This window comes from Malaya genurostris, chromosome 3 (genome assembly GCF_030247185.1).
Source record: "Malaya genurostris strain Urasoe2022 chromosome 3, Malgen_1.1, whole genome shotgun sequence".
NCBI lineage: Eukaryota > Metazoa > Arthropoda > Insecta > Diptera > Culicidae > Malaya > Malaya genurostris.
The window spans coordinates 7,686,800-7,711,823 of NC_080572.1; the positions used below are offsets into that span (position 1 = coordinate 7,686,800).

The 25,024-nt window shown below is 37.3% G+C and overlaps 1 protein-coding gene across 4 annotated transcripts in view; it reads left to right on the forward strand.

The window, feature by feature from the left end:
* LOC131439296 (insulin-like receptor) overlaps positions 1-25,024 on the forward strand; it is a 224,667-nt gene that overhangs the window by 5,263 nt on the left and 194,380 nt on the right. For 3 of the 4 annotated variants that reach the window (XM_058610147.1, XM_058610148.1, XM_058610154.1), the window contains one exon: positions 9,978-10,109. The exons of the other annotated variant lie outside the window; for it this stretch is intronic. The gene's annotated coding sequence lies outside the window, so the exon portion shown is untranslated. The remainder of the gene's footprint in view (positions 1-9,977; positions 10,110-25,024) is intronic. 4 annotated transcript variants of the gene reach the window in all.

A 25,024-nucleotide genomic window follows, 5' to 3' on the forward strand; every position in this document is an offset into this window, starting at 1 on the left:
AGTTGATTCCACATTCCCGATCCTAAATTTCCGGTTCCGGAAGTAGTGGTCAAAACATGTTAGAATAGAACTCACATTGATTTTTCAGAAATTGTTAAGCCGACTTTCACAAGCTTGGGTCCTATGGAACTATTTTGGATCCTGTTATCCTGATCCTACTTCCGTTTTCTGTATTGTAGGGTATTAAAGATTGTTACAAATTTCAAACCATCATTCAAAATAACGATGTCACGAACGTAAAGATTCTTCGAAAATTCGCTAAAAACTGCCTTGGAACTTACTTCGCTTTTTCTAGGGGTAACTAAACCGAGTATTCAATTGAAAGGCAATTATCCGGGTTCAACTTCCGGTTCTGGAATTAAATTCACATCATCCTTTAAAACGACGGTATGAAAAAACGGAAGAAAAACTTATAAAACTGTTACAATTTTAGATCTCGTTAGTTCTGGAAATACCGGAAGTAGTGATCAAAAATTCTGAAATGGAATAATAACGATAATGAAAAAGCGGATTGAAATAGGTTTATCATCATGTTATTTTGGTTTATTGCAATATACTACTCCAGTGTAATTTGGGTGTAGTCAAGGCATCCTCTTCGATGCCTACATCCTAAGAAAATTAAATCAAAATGACCCGGGTGGAACTAACTCACATCCAGTATGCTTGTCACAAGTATCGAATACCTGTCATAACAATGTTCAAAGCTATGAAAGAAAAATGACCCCACCCCTGGACGCAGCAGATAAGTGCTGCTTGTCAAATAGAGCACCGAAAGAACAGAACAAGAAGCTGGTAGGAAAAAGTGCCATAACGAAGCAAACGGAATTCGGAACGGAAGGTGGAAGGGAACATTTTTTGTGTATTGTCCAAATACGTAAGTCTCGGTCCGTATAGGAATAGAACAGCAAAACAACATCTTACCTTCTACCGCTGCACAGCTATCGGGAAGACAGCGGCGGGTGCCGATCGTCATCGTGCCGTCGATACAATCAAGATTACGAAACATTTTTTTCCAAGAAATATAAACCTCCATCGGTGGACGGAATCCGGCCCAGGGACGTAGCACTGAAGCGACCAGTGCGAGTGAGGCATAGTGGAATGAAGAACAACAATAACAACAACAATTTCGTTCGCCATCACCACCGCGCGAGTGTGCGACGCTGCGCAAGCAAAGCGCCATCAGTAACCGGAGTCCAGCCCAGAGTCCAACCCCACACGTCGCACACTGACCGAATGCTAGACCGGCTAACGCGATGATGGACGGTCAGTGTGTTGTCATGCACTGCCCGGTGGAAGTAAACAACTCACTACACGTTAGTTGCCTTCATCGGGCTGAAAAGTAGAAAGTAACTTCGTGTACCGCTTGTGTGAAACCGGTCATTCAATAAACTTGGCATTAGACCGGGTTTGCCGGCGATAGCTTCAGTTGTGTGCACACTTGTTTTTTTTTTAACTGTAGCGCCATTTCCAGGTCAGTCTGCGATAGATGAATTCATCGGTCACGGGAACGTGGAGAAGGGAGGGAAGCTAATTCTCCAGGGTTTGTCAGCAGCACAGGTTGTTCGAACGGTTCGCAGTTGCAGTCAAGCTGATAAAATTGGGGATTTTTATGAGCGGAGAGTAGATGGCTCCTGTCGAATGAATTTACTACCTGTAGAGGGGGAAGCACGTGTTGTGTTTGACCGTCAATTTGGGAATTGGTGAACGATAAAGACGGTCCCAAGCGTTTTACGTGGGCTAGGGGAAAGTCGCGTTTTTCGTAATTTATAGAAACATTCCATTGACTGCTGGGAAACAAGATTAAAGTTACTACTCCTCTGAGCTTAGCTTTTTGACAGATTATTATAAAACTAAAGAAGAGCTTAAGTTAGATAGTTAATGAAGTAATCACATACCGGGGCACAATTCATCGTGAGCTGTTGTGCAAAATACTGCTCTGTTATGACATTGACGACGATGGTTTTCTTAAAGACGTAGCTATCTATCAGACTCATCTCGTGTTATTACCCATAAAATATGTTGCATCCACCGCTCCAAAATCTCTTGCCAAAAAACAACGCTACCTATGATGACCCTCGGTTAAGGACCCTCTTACGAGCAAAACAAAGTCATTCCGGAGCGGAACTTAACCTTATAACCTTACAGACTCATAAGTGTACATGACTTAGGCATGGCCAGTTCAACGATCCTACTATACTAAACACTCGAACATGCGACATCTGGCTTGTTAGACCCACACGTTATACTCTTAACCGACAACCCGAGCAAGGTCCCTCTTGCATTGGAAACTCTATAGTAGCAGTTTAAGCTATCGAACTTCTAGAGGGAAAATCTGAGAAATTTCAATACACAAAATGTTCTGGATCGTAACGCAAAAGATGGGGATATATAGTAAATAATTAAGTAATAATCTTTACAGATTAGATTTGGAATAAAACAAATTTGTCGTTAGTTCAATCCAAGATGCAGTTTTTATTAAATGAATTGTGCAATATTAGTCATCCTAAAAATAATTACAGTTACTCAACTAGGCTGCATGATAAAACTACGAACTTTTGAGTTTATTCCAGTTATTAGGGTCTGTGCAGACTTCTCTGCAACTGATTTAGCTGATTTTGTCCAAGAATTTCTATAGTTTTAGCTTATTTTTTATATTGATCACACTCGATCACTGTGATCATTGTGATTTTGCACAATGAACAGACATACGTCCATCAGCTACTGTGGGTTGAAATGTAATCCTATTAAAATTCTCGATATCAGATTTTTTTTCAAACGAAGTTCTGGGACGAAAAATCGGATAAAATTTACAAACGCCTAAACAGTGACTACCTAGAAAGTGTGCAATTTTTTGGTTGCGTCCTTCATTCTGTTATATCTCTAGAACCGTCCTTTATTCATTAATAACCTCCAGAAATCTGTTTACACTTGATACGTGGTCATATTAGCCTTACAAACTCAACTTATACGATTATATATCCGGAGTCAGAGTTTTTCGTAAAAAGTCATTTGAATTTGAACAAGTGGGCATGAAATTGTCAATATTGGTTCAGGTATCTCCGAGATTGTAGTCTATCGGTTAGGTCGCCTGAATCGTCTATTATTTATCCTTCGAACTTGATTAATATTTCAATCAGTGGCGTCTCATCCTCATGTGCACCTCGTGCACTGCACAGCCTGTCGAATTCAAGGAATGAACTGCGTCCCCAATCCCATCCAAATTCAACTATTTTGTTGCAATCTTTATTTATTCGATGAAAGCAGGTTGGATCGCACCGAAATTGCGTGTATTTACACGGATCTCATTATACATCAGCCATAAAATTTCAAGTATCTGTTGTCGCTGTGTTAGTGTCTTTTTCGTGCACATGAGTTACTGCACAGATTCAAGAAGAGAGAGAATTACTCAGCACAGCTCTGAGATTTGTTTGTTCAATCAAAAATCCCATCCGAAAGTATATCATTATCTCATTGTATTGAAAACACCAAGCGAATCTCCATTCGACAATCTTTAGTTTTCACTTACAACGGACTGTTACATCTGCTATCATACCACATAAGCAGTGTACAAGTAGTCAATTTTGTCACGAGACGTCACTGATTTCAATAGTAGCTTCAGAACGAGCATGAAATGGTCTAAATTGGTTTAGGTAATTGGAGAAATTGACCGAAAAAAAAAATGGTGTGATTTGTCGAATAGGTCACTTATTACGATTATATTTCCAAATTATCACAAATAACATGCACAATTATAAACAATCAGCATATAGGAAAGAGTTTCATATACCATTCGACTCAGTTTTTCAAGTACGCAAAATGTCTGTATGTGTGTGTATGCAAGTATGTAACATTTTTTTGCATTTACTTTTCTCGGAGATGGCTGAACCGATTTTCAAGAGCTTGGATGCAAATGAAAGATCTTGTAGTCCCAAATAAAGTTTCTGAATTCCATTGGAATCCTACTTCCGGTTCCGGAAGTATAGGGTGATATGTGCATAAGTAAACTAACTTTTCCCAAGGATGCCTAAACCTATTTTAACAAACTTAAATTCTAATGAAAGGTATAATTGTCGCATACAAAGTTCCAGACTTTTATTCGAATCCGACTTCCGATTCCGGAGTTACAGAGTAATTAGAGTAAAATTTTCATTCCCATTTTACTTTCTAGCTTTTCTCAACGATGGCGAGACCAATTTTAACAAACTTAAAGTTAAATGAAAGGTCTCATGGTCTCATACAAACCTTCTGAATTTCATCCGGATCCGACTTCCGGTTTCGGAATCATAGGATAAGAGTGTTGAAAATTTCACACAGTTATACAGAGCGATGTTGCAAAACACGAAAATACATTTCAAAGCTGGTCTCAAATCAATTCCAATTGATGTCATTGTCATCATGTAAATCGACTTCCGACGACCGGAAGCACTGGGAATATTGTTGAAAGTATTACCCTATATACCATGAATTTCTTAAACGAAAGTAACACGAGCGCAGAATTTCGCTCGTTTAATTTGTTTAATCGAAATAGTGCGTGAGATGTAAATCAACCAGCTTGAATTAAATCCAAGTTATTGTATCTATAATCAATATTCATTGTTAGTAGACGGCCGAACATACTACTTTCTCCTTTCCTGGTTCTCGGTTTTCGATTAACGTCCGGAGATTGTAGACGGATTTCGGCTTGAAAAGTACTTTTTGTTTTTACAAAAATCAATAAAAATAATTTGAAGAATACACTGAGGTCTCTTTTTACGCGAGGTGAAATTTTTTAGTGAAAATCGACTTTGGGGCAAAGAAAAATTTTGAGACTTCCAAAATCGAAAAAATTTTTTGATACCGAAAAACCGCGTAACTTTGGAAATACGCGTAAAAAAACGCGTAACTTCGGAAATCCGCGTAAGACTCATCGCGTAACTTCGGAAATCCGCCTAACTTCGGAAATCCGCGCAAAAAACCGTACATTTATATATGAGAATATGATAGATATGAGAAACGCATCATTACCCCACTAGGTGAATTGAAACAAGTTTTGAAAATTTATTTTTAATGTTTATGCTTTAATCGGCCCATTTCTCGCTATCATTCACTTGAAAAAATAAGTTGTCTTTTTGCAGTTGATCAAATTTATCCGTCAACACACAGAATGAAATCAGCGGTTGATCGTAAAGACTGTCCCAGAAAGTATGGACGCACTTTGATTTTGCTGTAAATAATTCACAAGTGTTAGATATTCAAATTTTATTCGATATACTGATAATATTAGACTACAACAACAGAATATTATTCTCAACATTTGCTACTTAGCCATTGTAGACTAGCTGGCGCACCTTCTTGCGAACGTTCCTCATTAAATTCCGTACAGACTTTTTGGCGACAAGTTTTGACACTTTTTTCCAATCTTTTTCGAACTGTTGAATGGTTTCGGCTGCCGAGACATATTTCCTAAGATGTGCCTTCGTTAATGCCCAAAATTCCTTAATTGGTCGAAGTTGTGGGCAATTTGGTGGATTCATATCTTTTGGAACGAAAGTGACATTTCTGGTAGTATACCATTCTACCGTTGATTTCTAGTAGTGGTAAGAAGCAAGATCTGGCCAGAAGACAACAGGATCCTTGTGGCTTCGAATCATGGGTAGAAGTCGTAAACGTTGTAAACTTTCCTTGATGTATATTTCGCTGTTCATTGAAGCAGTGGTGATGTAGGGTTTCGAAATCTTACCGCAGCTACAAATTGCTTGCCAGACCATAGCTTTCTTACTAAATTTTTCGACTTCAATCGATGTCTCGGACTGGTTTAACACTTGCCCTTCTCGCACCGTATAATATTGTGGTCCCGGCAAGGATTTGTAATCGAGTTTCACGTAGGTTTCGTCGTCCATGATTATGCAGTTCAAATTTCCAGCAAGAATCGTATTGTACAGCTTTCGAACCCTCGGCCTGATCGATGCTTCTTGTTTCGGACTACGTTTTGGTTGTTTCTGCTTCTTATAGGTTAGAAGATTCAAACGTTCTTTAGCACAAAGAACATTTGACTTCGAAGTGTCCACTTTTTTGGCCACATCCCGAACTGAAACCTCCTTCTTTTGCTCGAACGCCTTCAGTATACGTTTATCCAACTGAGGATTAGCAGGACCTTGTTTTCGACCCGTTTTCGGTTTATCCTCAAAGGTGTTATCCTCACCGAACTACCTGATTGCATTTCGCACGGCTTTTTCACTTACTCCTTCCATTTTTGCTATCTTTCTCAGTGACAGTCCGCGTTCTGTGCACCATTTGTACACAATTTTTCGACGTTGTTCTGCCGAAAGTCCCCGCATTTCGAAACAAACTAATGAAAACTAATAAACAAATGCACAAGTGGTTAGAGAAGAGTGTAAACAACAGGACGCAGTCATAAAAATTGGCAGATTCTGAACCATGGCGAAATGGCAGCGGTTTTTGGTTGCGTTCATACTTTCTGGGACAGTGTAACTGAACTCTGTCATAATCTACTACCAAACAATTCATTTTTACCTTAGTTTTGGATTCTCATTGGGTTTGAATACCTTGATTGAATGGACATGTTTTTGAATAAATCTGACGTTGTCGCAAGCATTACACTGAAAACTGAATTTTCAAGGATTTTTTAGGCCTATTACACTGCACATATTTCATTTCGAGTTTTTTTCACATTTCACATTCGTTCTAATATTTTCAAAATGCATGAAACATCGAGTTTTGGTGTTATCCGCATAACTTTAAAAATTCCAGAATGTGTGTTTCAGGTAATACAGTTTAACTCATTTTTGTTACACTTTTTTTTATGCAGGCGATATGTTCAAGGTTTTGATTCGAAGTAGTTGTCTTCGAGAACGATGCTTTTTTCATCTTTCCACCAACTCACAAATATTACGTCGAAAAAACTGTTGAACTTTTGAAAAGAGTGGTGAAACCGTTCTTCCACACAGTGCGGTAAAATTTCCTTTGTCAATCGAATAATATCAGATGAAAGTTAAACCGTCAGCATATCGATACAAATTCATTTGACATTTGCTGCCATTTTCAAGTGAAGCTCCCAGAATTCATCGTCAGTTGAATAATCGAACCTAGTCATTTGATGGTTTGTTTGCTCAGTTTCAAGTGCCAAATAGTCTAGCTGCTTCATTGTCTTCACTGTTGGTAGTGAGCAAATTCGAATGCATAGAATTATAAATGGAGTAAAGTATTAAAAATAAAAACTGAAGGAGGAAACTATTAATTTATGTGTGTTCTGTAATTGATATTTCAGCTATTATCATCTATTACCTCGAACCAATTCGAATGTTTACATGAACCTCATTTGAAGGCCGCTCTCACACTTTTGAAAGAGATCTTTTGTTATTTCAAAAGATCAACTGACGGTGGTTAAACTGAACTTTGATTTGAAGAGAATCGATTGAAGAACCAAATGGTACGTCAGCGAACGTTGTGTGTGTCAGAGTGTAAAGCTTACTGCAGTAGAGAGACCGTCAGTGTGCTTTACATTCGGTTTCAATTGAATTGAATGAAGTTTTACTGTACTGCTTCCACATCTTCATAACTAGTGAAGTGCTATCGAATAAGTTCATGAGACTTCGATGAAAGCAAATGATATTCGGAAAGAACCAAGTCTGGGTAGTATGGCGGGTCGGGCAAAAATTCACATCACACTTCAGAGATTATGTTTTTCTTAGCTTTCGCTGTGTGTGTGTGTTGGATAAAGGGGGAGGGGTATGTCTTGTGGAGCATTCTGGTCGTTTTTCGCAAAGCAATGATTGATTCAATTTCGTCATTTGCTGTCAGTATTCATTAGTATTTATAGCTTTCCTTGGTTTGAGAAACTCCTAGTAGAACACATCTTTTTGATCCCACCAAATGAACAGCATCGCTTTCTTTCCGAAGCGATTATGTATTTCAGTTGATGTCGATGGTTGGTCTGAGTCGACCCACAATTTTTCTTCGGCTTCGGGTTTTTAAAAATAAATCCGTTTATCATCCCGTCAAGATCCGGTGCAGAAAACCCTTTGTTTCATACCGAGAAAATTTCGCTCACCTTATTTCGCTTTTCCTGCTGTGTATAATTCAGTTAATGAGAAACCCATTTTTTCATCTTCTGAATCTTTCTCATGACGTGTAGACGATCTCCGCCATTGGTTTTTGAGTTTGGGTATGGTCTTCGTTCAATAATCCATGCATTCTGGCATCTTCAAATGTTTTCGAAGTGACATGTGCGTTCTTTGTCTTTCACACTGAAATCCTCACCAACGCTTACAAGTCGCGACCGATCGAGCATGTTTGCCGTAGGTTCAAAAATTATTCGATAGGATTCTGCAGTATTTTTTCAACGAAGTAATGAATCAACACTACCCGCGAATACTTGTTTCCTCCCCAAATTGACGCAACAATTTCGACGCTGAACTAATCCCTGTTTGCAGAGACATCTCTTGAAAAAAAACTCGATTGATGACAGAGCCAAATGCGTGTCTAGTGGAGAATCTATCTTTTCTATAATGGGATCGGTTCTGTCGTGCAATTATTCAAGTAAGCAATTTGGACTAGTCCGTCTGGTGTGTAGTATTTGTAACACGAAAGCATCCTCCCTCGGCCGCTCAAGCAAGCTTGTCTATTTGGTCTTGTTAGTTTTAGTTCATTATAATTTGATTTTCTAATATGGTTGCCTTACTATCAAGTGCTAACAAGCGCACTTTAAAGAACATCAAAGAGAAAGATATCATCGATGACAGTTCAATCAGAAGCTCGCAGAGAACGAAACACTCACGCTGCTGCTTTGGTTACTGCTGATCGACAGACTGCAAATCAAATTTAATTGAATTCAATTGATAAAATTGGATCAAATCTGCATACCAGGAGAATGTTCATATACTTAGGTCCCCGGAATTTGAACTTTCTTTGTCACTCGAGTCTGTACCGGCAGAATTCCTGAGAAAATTTAGTTGTTCCCAGTCGTTCGCACCATGGATCGCGAAACTAAATCAGCACTAAATATGAAGGGCGTGATCTTTCCATTAGTACCGACGTCTGGGGAAAACTAGACTCGGCTGAGAAGCATACACCAACTTCAATTAGCTGGATAATTGTAATGAACCTCATTCATTCCGGTTGAAAACGGTGCTAGTGCGCTCGGTTGAGGATCCTTCAAATTCTGAGTCATCAAAATTGAATGTTGAGCTGAAGCATACAACGATGTATATTTAAGATTGTGTTTTAACCTGCCAATTAAGGATGTCATTCGTTTGATCTTCGACTGGGAAGAAAAGTGAAGGAGTCCGTGATTTTTCATCATGACAACGTTCGTCCATATGTTGCAACTTCGGTTAAAAAATATTTGGATAATAGTGAATGGGCACCTCTGCTTCAGATTCGGAACTGTTTCAGATCCGGAACGTTCTTACCAGAGTTCGATTCAGTTCTGTGAATGTAATCGAAAACTAGATAGATATTTTTGATGTACTAGTCAAGTTGTCAAAAAATAATGGGAATATTTTCCCGATGCTATATGGAAAAAAGAACTTTGAAAAAGGCGTTTGTAGTAATAGAAACGAATGAGAATTTAGCATGATCTCTATTCAGCCTTTAACGAGATTTCTCGGTAGATCACGTAATTACCGCATCAATTATCAATTATTCCTCAGTAGCACCGGATGCGTTCGGATGAGGGACATATGTGCGTTTGAATACGCATTTCGTTTTGTGTTTTCGTTTCCCACAGCAAGTCCCGCTGCCTGTTCTGAGAAAATCTTATAATACGCGCACGTGACCGAACCCACGGTTGCTCCTATTTTGCCTTTGGCTCTCTCTTGTTCTTTATCAGGATTCTTATAACTATTCTGTCAATGGCGGTGTCGACCAGCATCGTGTGTGGTGCGGTTATTTGAAAATGCTTCTGATTTATTGTTATTTTTGTGTCAATTCGTATGGTGTTAAAATCGATATCTTTTCTGCTCTTTTCCTCATTCCAGATTGTTTGTAACCAGTATTCGAAAATTTAAAAAAAGTCGAAGAAAATAATAGTGAATATTGTTTGTTTGTATGTTTGTTTTGCTGGATTTTCCTAAAGAGAAAATTCAGTTTTATTTGGACAGTTTAAAAAGGTGAGTTCATTCTAACGATTCAAACTAGATGAAAACTGCTTTCGGTGTACACAGATTAATAGGCACAAATTTTGTTTTGTCACACAAGTCTCACTTCAAGCTGAAGTCGCTAATCAATCAACTTTGGTTTGACACTAATCGCGGTAACACGAGAATCAAATTGAGGTTCGAGTCTCAATGACGACGAAGGCAACCATAATAACAACCACAACTCTGTTCTTTCGTAGCTAGAAAAACATGTTCTCTCTTGCAAAACGTAAGATACGATTGAGACTAGTAAAAAACACTACGACGCAAATTCGCCTATCGCAATGATTTCGTAAGTTGACTAATCCCCAATGAAGGAAAGGTGTGTTAACATCGAAAATTCTACCCCGACTTCCTTCATCATCACCGCCATTATGCTGGCAACAGTTACTAGATTCAGAGCAAGCAAAGCGAATCCTTGTCGTCCGTTAGTAAAATAAAACAAACTCTGTGTCAAGCATTAAAGGTATGTGCAGAGAGCAAGGGTTCTAAGAAGCCGATCTGTCTCGTGTACACCAAGAAGATTAAAATCTAATTTAGGATGGACTCGTTGTTTAGCTCTTTTTTTATCTCCTCCTGGTCAAAGGATTGGTGCCTCGTAATTGCGCAGGAACAGACGCCCTGACGACGATTTTTTCAATCCTGTTTGATAGTGCGCCTTACCTTTGTTCGATTCGTTTGGGGAAAACATCCTACACTGACGTTCGACGGTATTTTTCCGCTTATTTTGTGCAGTGAAGAACTAAAAATCGATAAACGTTCTCAATTTTGCGCTACATATACATATATATACTTCATTGATATGAAAATCTCTTCTTTTCAATGGTTAAAGTTAAAGACAGTTGCAATTGATTTAGTTATTGAAATGTATGGCATATCTCTTTGAATTCGAAGATAATGAAGAATTCCCAATATAAGGTTTAACATGTCACAGTCGTTGTTTAACAAGTCATGGAATAGTGCTAAAACAAATAGAGCCAAAATACTATGCTGGAGAGTACTGTATTATTCAGAAATAATTGTATTAAAAATTGTGTCATTTCATCGTGCTATGTTCAAAACACCTACTATTGGGAAACATCGACTACACAGAAATATTGATATCTTCGTGAATAGTTGACCGATTCTTACAATCTATGGCTATAGCGTAAATACTTTCAGGAAGATCTTCCATTTGCAGCTGGTATGGTCAGAATCGGTCAAGCCATCTCTGAGATCCACGCCTCTTTTTCAGGCACACATATACACACACAGACATTTACTCAGTTCGTTGAGCGGAATCGATTTGTATATGACACAAGGTCCTCAGGGACTTCTAAAAAGTTTTCCAAAGTTTGAGTGAATTCTATACCTTATTTTTATATTTATAAAAAAGGTAAAAAGTTAGAGTCCGCCATTTAGTATTATGTAGGTGCGTAAAATAAACTCTTTTATCTTTTAACTTGGTCTTTCAAATTTAAAAGTTGCTTGTGCCGACTATTTAAAAGTTGCTTGTGTTGTGCCTGTTTTCAAGTCCGGAAATATTTATGATTATCCTTGCAATTACCGTCCGATTTCCACCTTATCAGTATTCAATAAGGTCCTGAAAAAGCTGTTGGTGAACAGAATGCTTAACTTTTTCAACTCTAACAACGTCCTGTATAGATGCCAGTACGGATTTAGTTGGTGTTGGTGCGTTGTTCTTAGATCTTAGAAAAGCGTTTGATATACTGGACCATAAGATTCTGTTACAGAAGCTAGATCGATATGGGATCAGGGGGGATGCTAACGACATTGTTAAAAGTTATCTGTCGAACAGGAAACAGTTTGTATCTCTCGACAATGCTCGTAGCTCCTACCGTCCAATCAATGTGGGGGTACCCCAAGGCAGTAACATTGGACCCTTGCTTTTTTACTTTTTATCAACGATATTGAAAATTTGAAATTGAAAGGTATACCAAGGCTTTTTGCTGACGACACTGCGATTTTTAATCCGTGTAATGACGTACAAACAGTCATCTCGTTGATTCAATACGACCTTCAAATCTTATCGAATTACTTCAATGCGAACTTACTTTCTTTGAATATATCGAAAACAAAATACATGGTGTTTCATTCCCCACGAAATAATCATCGATTTTAACTATCTTTAACTATCTAGGCATACATTTAGATTCAACATTCTCTTGGGATATCCATATAAAGGTAATTGAAAAAAAGTTGCTTCATTGTCAGGTGCACTGCGAAAGGTTAGCGAATTTGTTACAAGGAAAGCTCTGATGAGTATTCTATTTCCATTCTTACATTCAATATCTTATAATTGCATGGGGTCATGCGTCTAAATCTAGACTCAAAAAGATCCAGGTTCTGCAAAATAGATGTATAAAAACCACATTCAGATTACCCCATCTGTATCCTACAGTTTTGCTGTACTCGAACTTCAGCCACAGTATTTTTCCCATATTGGCACTGAGAGATATGCAAACGATCATGTTCATTCACTGGCTTTTTCCTGTTCCAATAAATGCATATAAATTTTGTTGTAAATTATTATTAGTTTTTAAAATATTTATAAGAGCACCTTAAAAGGAATCGTACATTCCACTGGGTGCTCTTGCTTTGTAACAATAGTTTATTGCCTTCTTTGCTTCTAATAACCGTTATTTGTAATACCCTCAGCTTGTTAACATCGCGTTGTAGTCTTTTGTTTTGTTGTAAAGTCCCAATTTTTTCCAAGCTGAGGTTTGTATGTGTTCGTTACCAGGGCTCCGAACGTGAGCTCTTTGGTACGGGGGAGTGTGGGGGGGCCAATAATAAAAAAAGCTAGGATCAATCGACGTTTTCGAACATAACGCTCCTTTGTATCAGTTCGTGCACTCGCCTTGGGGAGAGTTCTGACGTGTTCAGAGAGGGCTATATTTGCAGCAGATTCCATGCAGATGAAGGAGTTTTGTTCAAGGTCAATTTGTTTCAAATCCTATCAGAAACTTCAAACGCTAATTATTTTAATGACACTACATAATAATATATTGGAATCAATTTTGTTTATAAACTATTTCCTACTTTTAATGATCCTAATCGCTTGTTTCTATTTGTTAATCATTTTAATGTATTATGAATTTCAATGTATTTTCAATTTTCTTGTATGTGTATTTTTTCTTATAATCAACAATATTAGAATAGTACCCAATATTCTCTCTGATGTTTTGACAAAAAATAGGAAAACCTTCTTAAAATCAGCTGTTGAATTTAAAAAAAAAAATAAATCTGAAAATAAGAAACAGAAAAACGAAAGTGTGCAAGTATAAAACAAGAAACAGAATAGTAAAAACAGAGAACGAAAAATAAAGGGGACGGGTATAGCGTGATAGGTTAGTCAATGCCTGTCATGAAGCACATCTGGGTGCGATCCCATCCCCGAACATAGGGTCAGTAAGTTGTTCTGACCCAGAGAGGCGAACAAGTGAATGACTGGATGGAGGAGTGGATTGCCGTCCTGAGTCTCGTAGAGGAAGCTTTGTGTTTCCCCCTGAAGGTCTGGGATGAGTAAGACGCACCCTTCTACCAAACAAAGCATCAGACAGTCCTCTGATTCGTCGATATAATTGAGCATAATATTGAATAATATAACATGACACAATATAATATAATTCAATGCAGTATAATACAATATACTACAATACAATTATAAACAATTCCATGTAATATAAAACAATAAAATGTACTATAATACAATATGATATGATATAACATACTATAGTATGATAATAATTATAACAATAATATAATAATACTAATAATAATAATCATCATCATCATCATATTCATAATAATAACAGTAATAATAAGATTAGAGTAATAACTTTTCTTGTCCCAAAGTCCAGAAGGCCTCATTCAAATTTGAGAGAGTGTTTGCCAACTGCGACTACGATTTGGCAAGAAATTCCGCCTAACATTTGTTTATGCTATGGTTGATATACTTCTCGGATTAATATTGTAGCTCAACCCTCCTTCTTTATCCGGTACAGTTGATACGAAATTCACATCTCCTATACATAATCTAAATACACTTTATGTTTCATTGCATCAGGTTATTTTAAAGAATCAATCCATTGGTTTAATATTTCGACCAAAATTTTTAACTAATTCGGGAGTTTGAACACGTCTCACCATATTCTCCGAGAAAAAATGTCTTTTTAAACAGCAGTTGGAGTTATCGAAAAGCCTAAAGTTTGTGTCATCAAAAATCTAAATGTTCTAATTTTTTCGACCAACCGTGTACCGTCTCGCGACTTATAGCAGTATAGTTGAGCTGCCTTTGTGAGGACACAATTCGAGTCTCGCTTCCTGTTTGGTCCGGGCGACTCCCTTTGTAAACACAATTATGTACGAATGTCTGTCGTCAATGCCAGGAGCCGAGCCACTTGAATCTAGTTTCAATTGAAAGGAAGGATGAATAAAAAAAATCACCAGCAAACAAAACCAAACCGGAGCAATGTAGTGGGGAGGGCTACGTTAATATTTTGTGTAATATCTCAAGTGAAGAGTAGTGTCCTCTTTCGTGTAATTAATTTTGTTTGGGTTTCGATAGAGATACTCTTTAGGTTTCGGGACTAGTCCTTGCCATGTTCAAACTTGTTTTTTTTTCTCCGTGATGTTTCATTTTATATTGGTCGTTGGTGAAGGGTTAATACGTGCGGCAAATCAAGTAGAAAGTAAAGAGCAAAGTTTGTTAGAAGAGATAGGATGACAAAAGTCGCAAGACGATTTTGATCAGTGTGTTCATCATTGATAGAAACAATTGGGAAAAGTCAATAAATTTTCCCTAAAAACATTGAAGCTACAGAACTATTTCGAAACGATTTCATACTACTACGATTCGGTCGACTTTGGTAGTGTTACGTTCGATTTTTGAATGTGATTTTTATAACAATTGTGATTTTTTTCTTTGAATTGTTATAACAAAATATCGGTCGCCTTTGCAGAAAAATTTGATTGGTCACGACTTTACAACTGAGGCCCGGAGGCCCGAGTGTCATATACCATTCGACTCAGTTCGTCGAGATAACAAAATGTGTGTGTGTGTGTGTGTTTCACAAACTTAGATTCAAATGAAAGGTCAGACTTTAATTCAAATGAAAGGTCTTAAGGTCCCATACAAAATTCCTGAGATTCATTTGCATCCGACTTCCGGTTCCGAAATTACAGTGTGATATGTACCAAAAACAGGAAAAAAAAATAGTCACACACGTTTCTCAGAGATGGCTGAACCGATTTTCACAAACTTTACTTCAAACGAAATACAATTTTCTTGAATTTCATTTGGATTCGACTTCCGGCTCCGGAATTACAAGAAAATATGTGTAAATTTATTAAAAAATGCGCTCGCTTCACAAACTAAGAAGCAAAAAAAAGGTCATAAAACTCTTTAAAAAGTTCCTGAAAAGTTGATCCAGATCCGACTTTCGGTTCCGGTATTACAGTGCGATTAGTGAAAATTTACTGCTAAATTCATCTAGTTGGCAGATCTTGTTAGTTAGTGAATATATAAATCTACTTTTGGATTACTAGTCCCCAGTTTACACTTTCGAAAGCACCGATAATAGTAAAGAAAATCTCCAAAAACGGAACTCACTTAGATTTCTCAGCAACGGTTAAGCCGATTTTCACGAATCATGATTCAAATTATAGCTCTCATTGTCTTTAAATATACTGTGCAATTTCATTATGATCCGACTTCCGGTTCCAAAATTGTAGGGCGATGAGTGGCAAAACATTCAAATCGTCAATCAAAATGACGAATTGACGATGCAAAACTGATGCGCGTCGGTACGTGAGGTTTTGCTCCGTTCGCAGCGTGCTTTGTTTAATTTCGTATAGCGTGCAGGCTTACCACATTAAAAATAATATTTTTCAGGTGAAAAAAAAAAAGTAAATTTTGTATTCTTTTATTCAATTTGTACCAACTTGTTAGTGTTATTACAAGATCAAGATAACGATGCTTTTCTATAAAAGTACACTTATTGCCTTAAGGGGTGAGGACAGTACCGTGAAGTGGTAGTTTTTTTTGCTATTTTCCCGTTTCAAATTAAATTTTCTTGGAAACGGTACAGAATATAGAAAAACCCACCTAACAATATCTTCGAAATTTAGTTGAGAATATTCTGTGAAATTTTCAGAATGATTTATTCAGTTTAGAGGGCGTGTTGTATTTTTTCTGACTGAAGAACTGCTGAAACTTGGAACGCTCGGAAATGCATACCTCTACTTGTTCATCGAATATCTCGGCTTTGAAGGCTTGTATCATAAATCTACCGTGACAAAGTCAAGATAATTTAGTTTAGATGCGATTAGTACATAAAAACATATATGTTATCGCGATAAAAATAAAGTCTTATATTTTTCTGTGTAACAAAGTCAATTTCAATGCATCCGCCATTTTTTCGCTTTGGTTTCCTGATAGCATTTTGTAAAAGGAGAGAGAAATAAAATTGGCTCGACAAGGTTGCCAAACACACAGACGTTTAATTTTTTTAAAACACATTATTTGTTTCACATTCAATCTTTGTGAAAGTTGAATATTTTTTCATTGTTCATTAGAATCCATGTAATGCTCAACCCATACGATAGATTTTTGTGATAAAACTTATCACCAAATTAATAAAATGTATGTTGGCAACCCGGTACAGTTTGCTCATATACGAGAAGGTACAAGAGAAATACGATGCGCAAAGGGAATTGAGCGAGCCACGTGGTCGATTTAAAACTTAACACGCGACCCTCTGTCCTCAGACCTTAAGTTTATGCAATCACTTGAAAAATTGGCTAGTGAATATTGGCCTAGAGGACTAAGTGTTCTATATCATTCGACACAGTTCATCGAGCTGAGCAATGTATGTGTTTGTGCGTGCATGTGTGTGTATGTGTCAAATAATGTCACTCATGAGATAAAACATCTCGTAGTCCCATAGGTTGCTATTGAATTTCACACCGTCATTTGCCTGAACTTACTTGAAAATATTTTTGGGATTTCCATCGAGCGTAGATGATCCGGGATTCCACGCACTTCGCGCAGCATGGATGTATCGAAAAATAAAGTTGAGTCAGGGGCATTCAGGATACTGACACGTATAGGAATATATCTTGATGGATTGATTTCCTGTGACATGTGGTTAAAATATACTGTCATGAATTTTGTTTGAGATCGAAGCTCGACTATTCGTTCGAAATTATTAATTACCATGGGTTTCAGCACCTCACATCTTATTAGCAGGCGTGATAAAAGCTCCCAAAATCGATCTTTTAATAGAAGAACTCCCGCCAGAACTTCAAGACTCATTATATGTGTCGAATGCATGCAGCCTAAGGCAATTCGCAAACAACGGTACTGAATTCGCTCCAGTTTGATAATATGAGAGTTTGCAGCGGAAATAGGCTATATTAGTTACTTACTAAACCAACCGACTTCGGCTATACTGGTTCCAAGTTTCCGGTTCCAGAAGTATTGGAAATAGTGGTAAAAAAGTTTAAAACGAGACTCACTCAATTTTCTCAGAGATAATTTGATCGATTTCCACAAACAGGCCCAAATAAAAGTTCCTATAGTTCCATAGGTTGCTGTTTAATTTCAGTGTGTTGAGTGGGTAGAGTGTGTTTAATTTTTTAATGCGACGATGCAAAATAAAGAAAATACTTATTAACTTGACATAACTGTTTAATAAATTTGGAATATATGAACCCATTCAAGTAATTTTTCACTTCTAATTCGAAAACTTCATTCTTCTCAAAGATTGCACAATGTCCATAAGCTAAAGAATTAAAAAAAAGCTCCTTCAGAAGAGTCATTGTATCCCACGACAGCCACTACCACCACCACAATTGCTAGCAGCCAGCATTTCAGAGCGGCTAAATTATCCTGGTCCTACCGTAAAACCGTAACAGCTTTTCCTCAGGTCGGGTGGAAAAGAAATTGCTGCTTCCATTTACAGAATGCGCACAACCAGACAGACACACAGGCCAACACGCCATCCTGATCCACCCGGCGATGCCGTCCTTCATACTTGCATAGTCATATACAAGAACTGGGCCAACGGATGAAAAGTGCGGGCTACACTTCTTGGAGGGGGGGATAGAAGGTACCCAAGGGTACACCCGCCCTACTAGAAGAACGGCAGCAGACAGGCGCGCGCAAAAATCGTCTTTCTTCGCCTTCACAACCACAACTCTTACCTCTGCCGAACCAAATCAACTCGTTCGAGAAAAAAAAGCAACGAGACAGAATTCATTTGCGAAAGGATTGTGCGAACTACTACAAACAGGGCTGAACAGATCCTACCCGCACATTTTGGCCGATGCGATATGAGTTGCGATGCAACTGGCGGGTGTGCGTCTCACCGGTTGCGTGCTAACGAGGCGAAGGGTATTGCTGTTGTTGGGAAAAACCAAACGTCAGTCTCGTCCTGCCCGAACAGCAAGAGACGCCGACCGCAACGATTACGATGGTTCGCAACGGTGGCAATAATGCCACCCCACGAATAAAGTTCATTGAACTCCAACCGAAAACATACAGCAGCAAGGCGCGCGTACTATCAGACACACACACCAACGTGCCGAACGATTGATTAAAGGAACAAAACAACAACCAGACTCGCGACGTGACGCGTGTGTGCACCAACCGGACATGAATGTGTGTAGAAGGAGCTCGTGTCCGTGTCGATCGGTATCTTGGTGTTGTGTTGAATCAAAGCATGCGGTGATGTTTGGGTGGATTTACGGAGCGAATGCACTCCGGCGCTCCGGTCGATGAATGGATCTCAATGAGAATGTGTAAACCGGCGAGCAATGGTGCACTTCATGCGATTGGCGCATAATCCCATACTAGTAAGAGGAAAAATACGACAACCGGCGAACTGCTTCATTCGGGTGCAGCGGTAGTACTCATCGCCACCGCCCCGTCTCTACCGGGATGCACTTCTGCCGCGAGAGAGCGTGCTACAGCATGAATGAGAGCGCACCCGAGAGCACGAGTAGCGTGTAGCGTGTAGCGAGTAAAATGTGTAATACTAATCCAGACTGATATCGTGAATAGTGTGTAGGGTGGAGAGCGCAATATTGGTAGCAACATTTGAAATTTATTTTTTCAAATAGAATTTTACCTACAAATTATGGAAATATCATGACTATGATTATGATTCTTGCAGTTACATTATTGTATTTGGAATAAGTTCAAGTAAAAATTGAATTTCTTGAAAAGTGTTTATTGCATGCATCGCAAAATGATGTGAAAGAGCCGATCCAGTTTACAAAGGCACTTACACGCATCCCGTAGAAACAAAAAACTGTCTGATTTATTTCTTGCTGGTTGGTTGTTATGAAATACTTCATAAACTTTAGCAAGTTTTGTAATCAACAAAACAACAATTATTCAGAGAAGGATTCCCAGTGTCAGTAGGAACATAGCACTAGCCATCCAATTTTCTTTTACAATGATGAGTCGGCTGTGAAGTCTGTAGGAACGGATCAGAATGTTTTCGCCGAGAGCCCTTTCGTTGAAAGTCATTCCCCCGAAAAGGTCATTTAATCGAATCGTAAAGTCGTCTCAATATATTAATGAAATTGATTTAAGATTAAAAAATCAAACATTATATATTCGTGCGTCTGAAATATTTCTGATTTTGAATAACGGATATATTTATATTCTCGTGTTCAACTCAAGCAGAATACTTTCTTGATTGAATTTCGAATTTCATTCAGAATAATTTGACTTTATTAACCATGATTCATCAAATAATTTGCTTTACTTTATTGTTTTGTACATCTAGACTAGAATGCAATGCTACATTACGTTGACGGTTGTTTCATCACGTATAAAAATAACAAATTTATTCATAAAATCACAGTTGAAAAATCTTTTCGGCGAAATTACCGAAAATTAAAGTTTCTCTCCTACTCCGTCACCAATGTTACGAAATGCAGGGTTGCGCAAAGGAACCTCACACATTTTGCTCTCTGGTTACACTGAAACCAAATAAGGGAGGGAGAAACCGAACACGGCATCGGAAAAAAGAAGAATGAAGGTTTATTTTCGTTTAGTAGTTTTCAATCATAGAGCAAATACAAATAATAATACCCCTAAGTCCTATACAAACGAACGGCCAATGTTTGGTTCACAGCCTGAACAAGTAAGCCTAGCAAATTACTCCCTTTCATTGCGATAGTTTGAAAATGTGGAAGGAGATCGTTTCTGGCAACGCTTTATGCTAGTTGCTACGGTGCAAAACAAACTTGTTTGTTTATGTTTATCGTTGCTGTATTAAACTGCAACAATCAGTCTAAATATCACCGGCACTAGCACAAAAGATGAAAAATGAACACAAACACCCACTAATCTACAAATATCAATACAGCTAGTAGTATATTCATGGTGGCTAAACCATTCTAGATTATTGTTTAACTTACATTTCGCTTGTGATCAAGATTATCAGATAAAAACTGTTTGTTTATTTATTTTTCACTATAATAAACTGTAACTATGGTGAACTTGTTCTTACCCTTCAGTGTTGCTAGTTTTATAGAAAACTCGTGAAAGTACATTGTCACTCTGACAGTGTATCATGACAGTGTACCGCACGATGCAAAATGTGTCCTTGAAAATTTGTCGAAGTATTCCGTATTATAATTTGTATTTGCTAAGAGTGTCGCTCACTGCGTTTTTATTTATATCTCGTTTTTTAAAGAATCAGTCGTACGTTACAACTATTCGTGAGTTTAAAAAAGCCGGTGCTTTTCATCTTATGTTTAAGAACATAATGGTAATATGCCGTAAGAAGATTTGACAAACTTTCAAAATCAAGGTAGCTTCTTCCAGTTCAATAAGAGACATTTCGTCCACAGACATACTAGATAAACACCGTCAGATAAATGAGGAAACGTCCCTGTTCACCATCTTCATTGGAACTAACAAGATCTTTTTTTGTCACTAACTTTTTCGTTCCCCCTCCCCTGTCTCTTCACCATCTCGATGGCAACTAATTAGATCTCTGACGTTTTCAGACATTTTGTTCCCACATCCCTTTTTACCCCGTGTCCACAATATTTACTTTCTTTTTATTTCTCTTCCGTAACATCACCATCACCGCCCACGGAAGACCGCTCCAGTCGAAAACCCAGCTCGCGGGCCACCCGCCGGGATTTCGTAGCCTGGGGGTGTTTCCTGCGGACCCACACGGACCGAAGGATGCGGCCAGCGCTAAATATTTACCAACGCCATCTGGAAGACTCGTGCGATATTGAATTCATCGACCACTGCCGATCGCCAGCTGAACGCTGGATTCTCGGGAAGCTAAGATCACATATTCTAATGATACTATTCTAGTTATAAGTTAGTCGTAAATTAAAATTAGAAAATAACCTTGGCATCTTAGAGCTTAAGCAGTGTGCCTAAAAATATATTGTAATATTGAATAAAAAAAAATGAGGAAACGTTATGTTATATAACGTAACTTATTTAAATTTGATCAGTATCTAACGGGGAAAACATATTGGAAAAATGGCATGTGAATGATGTGTAGTTACCTCATAGGCATCAAAATAGACAAAACCAAAATCTCAAATCAGTGTCGGCGACGCAGTGTGTTTGTTTTCGATTGAATTTGTTTCCATAGATATATGACTTATGTGAATGCTGTGGTGGCCAAGTTAAGCGAAGCATGCTTGATTCTTCTTGTCAATTTGACTTTCTCTTCATGTGTTTTAGTATGCAGGGTAGTTTAATTGGCAAAACCATTTGCCCGGTTAGGAGTTAGGTACGGGTTCTAGATACTGATTAAATTTAAAACTAGCTAAAGACACAGACGAGTTTGCATTCTTCCTTCGAAGAGGATGAATTCAACTTGGAGAGGAATCTGCGTCACCTTTCAAAACGATGTTTGTTGAAGTTTTTCAACAAGTTTTTAGAGCAAAATATTATCTCTCTAGACTGAAGGAGAATGAACATTACAGGGTTATGTTCAAACATTAAAGATGATGGAGTATGCAATTTCTTAAAACCCAATCTCGACTCCTACTCGATCGAAAATAAAAAATCTTTACCCGAAGTCAATCCGAACTAGACAATTTATTTTCCTGACCCGATCCTGTCGGGTTTGGTTTTGAGTCGGGAATCGGGTTCAAGTACCAGAAACTCGACCAAACTTGTAAACCTGAATCCGTTTGAAATGAAAATGTATCCCTTACCCGATCCGAAACCGACAAACATTTTTGGGTGCAAATACCCGAAACCTCTCCAGCACAAATACACCATAGTAGCTTAGTAAGAAAAAAATTAAAGGGTTGTATGCAAGACACGACCGAGCACGATTACATTAAAAATGAAATAAATCTAAGGTATCCATATTAAATACAAAAATAAAAATGATGGTGGATGCACTAAACAGTGTTTAGTTTTAGTTTTTTTTTTTGCGAATGATTAAATTGACATTTACATTCTTTCAAAACATTTAATTCTACTCTATTTTGATGCCTTCCACAAATTTTTATATTACAACATTTTTTAAAAATATGCTTTAAATGAAAGTCAATTATGATAATTTCAAAGTTACTTAAAAAAACAATTTTGGATACGAACAACCTCAAGATATAAATCTGGATAAATGAAATGATTTTGTATCGTAATAATTTTCAAGACAGAGAACGTACAAACTTATGCATTTTATAAACAGCGATTAGAGAAGATTTTATATATTTTGATCGAAAAATGTGAGTGTGAAAAATGTGAATAACCGTCATCCAATAAACTCAGTAATAGTGAAGTTTTATTGATCCTTCGTTAAAAAGCGTCGATATTCTTCGGAAAGTGTCTGAAAATAGAATGGCAGTAATACAAGGAAGAAAATATGTGTCACAATCCAAATAACATTTTTTGTTACTTTCATTGATTTTCACTTTTGCATATTAATGTCGTTTTTCATTGAAAAACACTGGTGGCGTGGACTGCTCTGATTTTGCACTTTCGAGCAGAAATGCAGTATTCTGACGGTGTTTTATTGCCATTTCTGCTCGAAAGTGCAAAACCAGAGCAATCCACGCCACCAGTGTTTTTCAATGAAAAACGCCATAAGAAACCAATGCAACGCAACCAAATTCCTTAATTTTGCTCATATTGTAACTTGATAATATTATAGGGTATAAATGATGAAAAAAATCATCATTTTTACTAATTTTTCAGAAATATCGTTCATCAAAATAAATTCGAATGTTTTGCATGATAAAAAGTATCATTCGAGCAACATTTTGTAATTTTTCCGTGGACAAATATTGAGAAATAAGTCTGTGAAGAGGTATTTTTGAAGACGCTTTTTGAAAATCACGATTTGCGGTGTCCACTGTATCTCAGCGCAGACTAATCAGAAGTCAACAAATCAAAACAGCATAGTTAGAGTGAAAGTTTTTCTAGACCTCAACGTTTCTTCTTGATTTTTTTTTATTTTTTGAATTTTTGGTGGTTATTCAAAGTGAAATCTAGCATTTTGTAGCTATAAAACCTCCCCAAAGTAGCAAACAACGAAAAGGAAAACGTTGGGGTCTGGTTTTTATATGTAGAAAGTGTGTGCAAAATTTGAAAAAAATTGGTGCAGTAGTTTTTGAATGACGATGGACACGGACTTTCAAAACCTGTTTTCGAGAAAAACTCGTTTAAAGTTTTTTGTCTATAAAATCAACGGAAACAATTTATTACTCAAGGGCGCCCGTAGGGTTTAACATTTTAAAAATCATTTTTTTAATTTTATAATTTGTTATTATGAAACATTTCAAGAACGTTTTGTCAAGTTTTTAAGTCAATCGAAGCCGAAATCTTGGGCCTGTGTGCCGAGCTCTTAATTCTTCGCAGTATGAGATAAGCAAATATAAAGGCCCATAACTTGCTGAGTTTTGTTCCGATAGGCTTGGAAATTTCACAGAATATTCTTGGAATGTTGTACTATAAGAAAATATGATGAAAAAAAAAAGATTTTTCAAGTGTGTTAGACCCTACCCGTCCATGTATTAATGAACGAACATTTCCATAGTTACAACGCATGTAGTGATAAGACGTTTGTTGTTTTGATGCAAATGATAATTTAACTGAAACTCACGGTCGCCCGAGTGCAGTGAGGATTCAAATGATATATGTAAAATCGCAGATCAACTTATCTTGAGTTTATCTTTGATACTGTATTTCATTGCGTCTGATAATTCTATATATGTGAGTCTGTGCGACTTATTTGAAGTAAGTTCCGAATCTTTTGAAGCGTTGGACAACTTGTTCAATCTGATACTGCATAACGATTTGTATTGCGTTTCATTGTTTTTGCTACACTTAGTCTGGATACTTTCTATGAGATTTTTGGAAGCAAGATTAGACCAAAATTTATGGTTCATAAGACCAAATCAATTTCTAACTACTCAATTAGGTTTCACGATTATTGTTTGGTTCGATAATAGGGTCTGAAGGATTATGTTGAGAGATAGTTCATTGTGTTTAGTCACATTCAATGAAAAAGAAATATCTAGAATTATCATCATAACACAACTTTATGCTGAATCGATTGGTTGTTAAATTATATCAATCCATCAACAAATGACTGAGTTATTAACATTCAAAATTATGACATAAAAAGGTTACGCGCCTTTTTTTGAAACTTGTGATTGACCCCCGGCTCCGTATAGTAAAGAGTAAGGCATTTTTAATGCCAAAAATATGCAGAGGTTCGAATACTTCCTCTGGATGATAGTTAATCGTAAATTCGCAGAATTGATTTAAATTAAAGACAAACGAAAGATGATAGCGTTAACGCCCGTTTTGTTGACCTACCATTGTACTTTTTGAATAATGATTGATTGTTGTACTCTTGAATAAAGATTGATTCACG